This window comes from Citrus sinensis, chromosome 1 (genome assembly GCF_022201045.2).
Source record: "Citrus sinensis cultivar Valencia sweet orange chromosome 1, DVS_A1.0, whole genome shotgun sequence".
Classification (NCBI taxonomy): domain Eukaryota; kingdom Viridiplantae; phylum Streptophyta; class Magnoliopsida; order Sapindales; family Rutaceae; genus Citrus; species Citrus sinensis.
Window position 1 is genome coordinate 18,677,796 of NC_068556.1, and position 6,987 is coordinate 18,684,782.

Genomic DNA, 6,987 nt, shown 5'->3' on the forward strand with positions numbered 1-6,987 from the left:
AAACAGGATAAAGTTCGACGCAAAATTTTATTAGCATACAAACGTAAGTACACTATTGAATATGAATATGCCTTAAACAACTGCTTTTTTCCTGGGATAATCACATTATATATAAAATAATACAACAAAGGAATAGAAGTACAACGGCAGTATCTAGGCTGTCTCTGCTACTCGGCTTCCAGTTCCACCCAAAAAACTGCTCAAACATCTTCGTTCAGGTAACCAATCGCAGACTCTGTTATTGCTTTAACTAATTTATCACATTACCATAATTTCCAGAACACCTTGCGCTTGTTCAATGGGTTGTTCAACTTGAGGAGGAGCCAGCAGATGTGCGTTGACAGAGGTGACAATGACGACAGTGAGACGTCGAAGCCAGTAGAAGAAGTGCTGAAACAGGGAAGCTAACATTGCATAACAGAGTGATAAGATTATGAGGCACAAATAGGCTACCAAGAACAGAGACGGAGCCAAAATGACAGAGGCGACTGCTGAGACAGCCAACAGAACGGAGAGTTCTCCACAACTCACGGAAATGGGTCGGCTCACTTTGAGAGGGACTCTGATGGGTGTGAGGAGGAAGACCAGTAATGGGACGACGACGGCAGGAATCAGGAACCACAACTGAAGCTTTAACATTGGGTACAAAAGTATCTTACTCGTACCATCTTGGACGTCCCAAGAGTTGCCATCCTGAGCCTTGAGGAACAGAAAAAAGATTATAAGATTCAGCAATGGAAGAACTAGAAACCTCAAATCGATTGAAAAATTCATGCTTGTGAGTATAAGACTTGGCCGAGATGATTGAGCTTAATTATTATGAATAAGATTTGGCAATTTATAGGGTGTTGAATGAAGCTGCTGGTGTTGAATGGCGGGGTTGAATGAATATGATGGTGTTCAAGCTGCAACGCAAGCTAAGCTATATATATATAAGCGTCTCGGAATAAAACTTTTACATGTTTACGAACATCTTGATTCCAACAATCCCTTTTAGTCAAATCCAACAAGAATGGGAATCAGAATCTCATTCTTGACTAAAATGCTTTCATGTAAAAGTTTTGAAGAAGTTTTGATTACTTTCATGTAAAAGTTTAAAGAAGTTTTGATTACTTTGTGTTCTTCAAACGTTTACATGCATATTTTGAAGAAGTTTTGATTACTTTCATGTAAAAGTTTTATTCCGAGACGCTTATATATATATAGCTTAGCTTGCGTTGCAGCTTGAACACCATCATATTCATTCAACCCCGCCATTCAACACCAGCAGCTTCATTCAACACCCTATAAATTGCCAAATCTTATTCATAATAATTAAGCTCAATCATCTCGGCCAAGTCTTATACTCACAAGCATGAATTTTTCAATCGATTTGAGGTTTCTAGTTCTTCCATTGCTGAATCTTATAATCTTTTTTCTGTTCCTCAAGGCTCAGGATGGCAACTCTTGGGACGTCCAAGATGGTACGAGTAAGATACTTTTGTACCCAATGTTAAAGCTTCAGTTGTGGTTCCTGATTCCTGCCGTCGTCGTCCCATTACTGGTCTTCCTCCTCACACCCATCAGAGTCCCTCTCAAAGTGAGCCGACCCATTTCCGTGAGTTGTGGAGAACTCTCCGTTCTGTTGGCTGTCTCAGCAGTCGCCTCTGTCATTTTGGCTCCGTCTCTGTTCTTGGTAGCCTATTTGTGCCTCATAATCTTATCACTCTGTTATGCAATGTTAGCTTCCCTGTTTCAGCACTTCTTCTACTGGCTTCGACGTCTCACTGTCGTCATTGTCACCTCTGTCAACGCACATCTGCTGGCTCCTCCTCAAGTTGAACAACCCATTGAACAAGCGCAAGGTGTTCTGGAAATTATGGTAATGTGATAAATTAGTTAAAGCAATAACAGAGTCTGCGATTGGTTACCTGAACGAAGATGTTTGAGCAGTTTTTTGGGTGGAACTGGAAGCCGAGTAGCAGAGACAGCCTAGATACTGCCGTTGTACTTCTATTCCTTTGTTGTATTATTTTATATATAATGTGATTATCCCAGGAAAAAAGCAGTTGTTTAAGGCATATTCATATTCAATAGTGTACTTACGTTTGTATGCTAATAAAATTTTGCGTCGAACTTTATCCTGTTTTCGTTTGTCTCCACACTAACGGTTGAGAAAGTAACTCATGCATACCATAAATACACGAGCAGAAATTTAATTAACTATTCTGGACATCAAAATGCGTAACCAACTTAGGGAAACTTTAGTTATTTTCACTTTACTTGAATTAAATAAAATCCTTAAATCACCCAAAGCCCTAACATTCCTTCGTCTATCGTCAAACCCAAACCCAAACCCAAACCCAAACCCAACCCCAAACATTTGCATCTTCGCCGGTGCAAAATCCGATTATCTCAGCTGATCGTGGTCGCTCGGCCATGATAGTTACAAATCTAGAAACAGAGAGACTGATTTCTCATTAGGTAAATTCCCAAATCTAGAAACCCTAGGTATATTCCAGAATTTCTATTTTCTCTTATTTGCTGACGAAATCACTTCACCAGAAAAGATGATTAGCTAATTTTTTTAATTTTATTGAATTTTTATAAGAAATTTCTTTCTGTTATTCATTGCTTTTTTTTCTTTTGCTTATCTTTGATCAGTGATTCTTTGTTTAACTGAATTTGATTTGATTTTAGAGGTCTCTGATTTCTCATTGAGGTCAGATTGAGTTAAGTTTTCCTTGTTTATGTGAATTGACCAGCTTGTCGTAATTTATGTGCTGAAGTCAGTTAATTGTTTTTTTTTCCCCCTGAATGATGTGATATCAGAAAAATAAATAATGTCTAAACATGGGTAAGTAATGCTTGTGTTTTGATGAAAGTGCTGAAAATTGAGAGTGTGGAAATGAGTAATGGAGTTTCTCTGGCCAAACAGGTGGTGGATTTTTAGGAGGGCTTTTTATATTGCTTATAATGATAGGAGTTCACGTCTTGCTGCTGTACTTTGAGAGACATAACGGTGGGGAAATAAGTGAAGTGGGGAGAGTGGACTCGTTTTGGTGAACGTGGCCGTTGATGAACCGCAACCATACAGAAAATGAGCGTAGAAGAGAAAGAGTAATGTCAAAATAACCAAGTTGGTTCAGTTATTTTGCAGATTAATTGTTACTAACCTTATCTGGAAAAGAAATCAGATTAGTTCTTCATGAATAATATTGGCATGGCAAATAAGAACTTGGATTATTTTGTACTTGTTTTATCGGATGGAAACTTTTTCTTTTGCTTTATATTTTCATTTTCCCATTCTCACCATGCCGTTATATTTTTTTAGCTTTTGTAAGAAAATCCTTTCGTTTGAAGTCCATTCATCTAAATTCAGGTTTGGCCAGAGACTTGCCAGGTTTTGGAGTTGCGAGATAACAGGGGGGTAAATACCTTTCTATATCTCATTAAATATACCAAAAGCTCACTCATGCCTTATTATAACTAAGAATTTAAAGAAGTGGAAGTAATTCTAAGTTCAGGGGTTTCTTTTAACATCATTATTCATTATGTATATAGGAGGATCTATTATGCCATGACTAAAGAATTTGAGAGACTTTACATACAAATGAAAGAATGGTAACCAGAGCTCAGTCTTTAACCTCAATAACCAGAGCTCAGCCTTTAACCTCAATATTCTTTTCATTCCCCCTAATGTAACCTCAATTAGTCCAAGTTGCATCTCATGTTCAATATGAATGAATTTTTATCGTTTTAATATGTAAGAACCTTAAGCTTGATATTTACCTTTTGAGTTAAATAAATGCATCATTCCAATACCATAGGTTTGGCCAATTGAGTCTAGTATAAATCGTAAATTCTGAAGCGATGTTTGAATTAGAGTATAATTATTTTTATACTATGGTTATTTCATTGGTTGAAACTTGAAAGTAGAATGGTTCTCAGCTTAAGATATGAACTGAAATGGTTGTATTTGTCTGGAAAAAAAGATGGGACTGTTCTACTTTGTGGTAATTTTTTTTTTCATATTTATTGTTGCTATGGGGAGATTATCTCTAAAAAAAAAAGGTTTTGTGGTTGGTAAAATACATTAGTTCTGCATGTTTTATAATCAGTACATGATGTGTTGTTTCTCGCTGCAGCCCACTCCTTTTCTGATGATTAACTTGTAATGTGCAGGCATATACAAACATGTTTTGATATTTCAGCTGGTTAGGGTGATTAGCTACTTTCACTACCTGTGGGACTGGGACTCGAACCCAAACTCGCAAGTTTAACTGGGAGCTGACCAGTGCAGTATCCTGGCAACTCTCTCTTAAATCTTAATAAACACACTTAATATAAATGTGACACAATTTTATCTAATATTTTAATTTGTTTACATTTACCCTTCAAAATAATATTTCTTTCTTCTATTAAGACATTTACACCAACAATTAAATGAGATAAATGGATGATGATTCTAACTTCTAAGCCATGTTCTTCTTTTTTCTCTGACACTCTTAATTCTCTCTCAGTCAGACTCAGTCAGCCGTCTATGTCTTTTCCTGTTATCTCTTCCAGAGTTCAAGTTCTATGTTGAAAATAATTCTTACAAGAAAAAAAAAAAATTGAATAGAGGGTTGGGGTTTTAGTGGAATATTACTTACTGTTAGGATTATTTTTATGACATAAATGAAAATGATATGTTCATTTTTAGGATTATTTAAAATGCAGATAATTAATGTGTTTTTTTGTTTGCAGAATTATTTATTCTAGAAAAATGTCGTATTTAGCTTGTCATTGGTATGGATTTCTTCCTCTAATTGTATATTAAGTGTTTTGTGATGTTGTTTTGGTCCATTATTAGTATTAGGAGAAGAACTTGGTGCTTCTATGGTTTTTAACTTCTTCTTCAGCCCTATTTTCTCTGTCTAAAGGTCCTGTATTTCATGTGTTGATTGTTTGGTGTGGATTACTTTTGGTAGCAATTCACTTTTTGTCTGTGGGACAATGTTCACTTTTTGGCATCCGTTTGGACTTAGTTGGGAAGGGCTAGCTTTTGGCATGGTTGTATGTCGATGACTAAGCACAGAGATTGAGAGCATAATCTCGATAATGCTAGTTTCTGAAACTCCGATGAGAATGAACTATTGTATTTATTAAGATATATATGTGTTTTTGTTATCTTAAAGGTGCATGCTTCCTTCATATCTCATATATTCACACTGATTGATGACTTATAAATGGCTGAGAGATTGTTTTCTATGCTCTTGTTTTGATCATGCCACTAGTCATTGTTATGGAAAGCAATGTGGTTGTCATGATGTTGCTCAATTCCAAGAGTTTATTTTTTATGGTCCTAACTTCACGATTATGTATTTTCTCTTTTAAGAAGTCCCAGGGGCTGCAAGTGCTAGAGTTATTTTACCAAAGAAACTGATCATCCAGGGAAATTAACTAGAATGATCTGTAGAATGATCTGTTTTACTTTTGCGGACAATCTCTGAAACAATAGAGTCTGGCACTGCAGTTAAATATACAATAAATAGAAATTCTTATCCTTTTGTAAGAGTAGGAGGCTAATGACTGTGATTTCATTAAATTGAATGTTGGAAGTTAGGGAAACTGATTGAATGTGTTTTTTAACATCAGTAAACTGCACTGTTTGGTGGAACTTTTCATGTTTTTGCAAGAAACATGTTTTGCTTAAATGTTTAAAGTCGTTATATGAGCTATGCTTGCAAAAGATTAAACAAGGTTGTTTCTTTTCATATACAATTTATGCTTTTCGAAGTATTTTCCCCAAGATTTTCTACTAATTAAGTTCCTAATAAGTTTCATAATTTCTTTTTGGCAGCGACTACATTGGAGCATTTCCAATTGTAACAATATCCATCGAATGGTTGTGGGGGTTGCTTTGCATTTAGAGATGCTCCAACGTAGCTGAGCTCTTTCTTTTTTTCTTCTTCTCATAAGGGTGGATGACCCTTATATGATGGGAAAACAATTATGGATTTTGTACTATCAATCGCAAAGAAATATCATGGAAAAATTACATATTTAAATTTCACCATTAAATGATAAAACTCTGTAGTTTAATCATTAAATGGTTAAAAACGATCACGCACTATAAGAATAAAATGACGTCCACCTTAGTCGGATATTCATGATTGGACTCAACCATTTGATATTTTATCGATAAGAATAAAACACAGTCAAAAAAGTGAAATATTTATTTCTATTTCCGTTGCATGAAGACTTTGCATTTATCTTTGGAGTGGTGCTATCGGCACACCTCCAATATCCTCTTAAAACCCCTCTTATTTTGTTTGCAAATTTATCCCTAATCGAAAAAACCCTACATACCTCATCCAATGCCAAAGTGCAAATGAAATTTAAACCACATTTATAGTTGCAGATTTATTCTCTCTTTTAAAGAGTTTGACGAGCCTGAATTATATTTACCCTTGGCAAAACTAATTTACACTAACTAAAGTAAATCCATTAATTTTCACTGGACTATTCATTATTTTTAAGTATGTTAAAAATTGTATCCTGTTTTGATGCCTAAAGAAAGGGTCCAACCCTAGAAAAATTTTATGAATAAAAATAGATGAAGATTAAAATATCTCATGACTTATTGTAAGCATTTAGATGCACTCAAGACATTCAAATTTCAATTTTTTCTTGTTTTGAATTTTAAGTCTATGTAAAGTTAAATAATAGACAAACTGCCATAAAAATAATCAATCCCAAACAGATATTAGCTAGTATCTTTTTTATAAGATGCACAATTAGTATTAAATATAGAAATTTTTGTTCATGTACCTAAAGAAATTAAGAATAGAGACATCATGAATGGAGTTTGTTCAGAGAAAAGAGTGAAATAAGGATATTTGTGGAATAAAAGAGGGTCTCAATAAAAGTTATCTGATGTTTCAAATTATTTAGTAGAGTATAGTTAAAAAATGAGTTTTAAGAGCATAACAGGAGGGTGCCAATATTCTAACTCTTATCTTT

At 34.8% G+C, this 6,987-nt stretch overlaps 1 long non-coding RNA gene across 5 annotated transcripts; it reads left to right on the plus strand.

The window, feature by feature from the left end:
• Nucleotides 1-1,229: 1,229 nt before the first annotated feature.
• LOC102622620 (uncharacterized) lies at nt 1,230-6,037 on the plus strand. Of its 5 annotated transcripts, XR_008053028.1 has the most exons (5): nt 2,139-2,463; nt 2,918-3,099; nt 3,362-3,409; nt 4,165-4,770; nt 5,825-6,037. It is a non-coding gene; the product is annotated as an uncharacterized LOC102622620 (long non-coding RNA). The 5 variants fall into 5 exon arrangements; XR_008053029.1 differs by lacking the exon at nt 5,825-6,037 and having other exon boundaries at nt 2,181-2,463; nt 3,314-3,409; nt 4,165-5,151; XR_008053025.1 differs by lacking the exon at nt 5,825-6,037 and having other exon boundaries at nt 2,191-2,463; nt 4,165-5,151.
• The last annotated feature ends 950 nt before the right edge of the window (nt 6,038-6,987 follow it).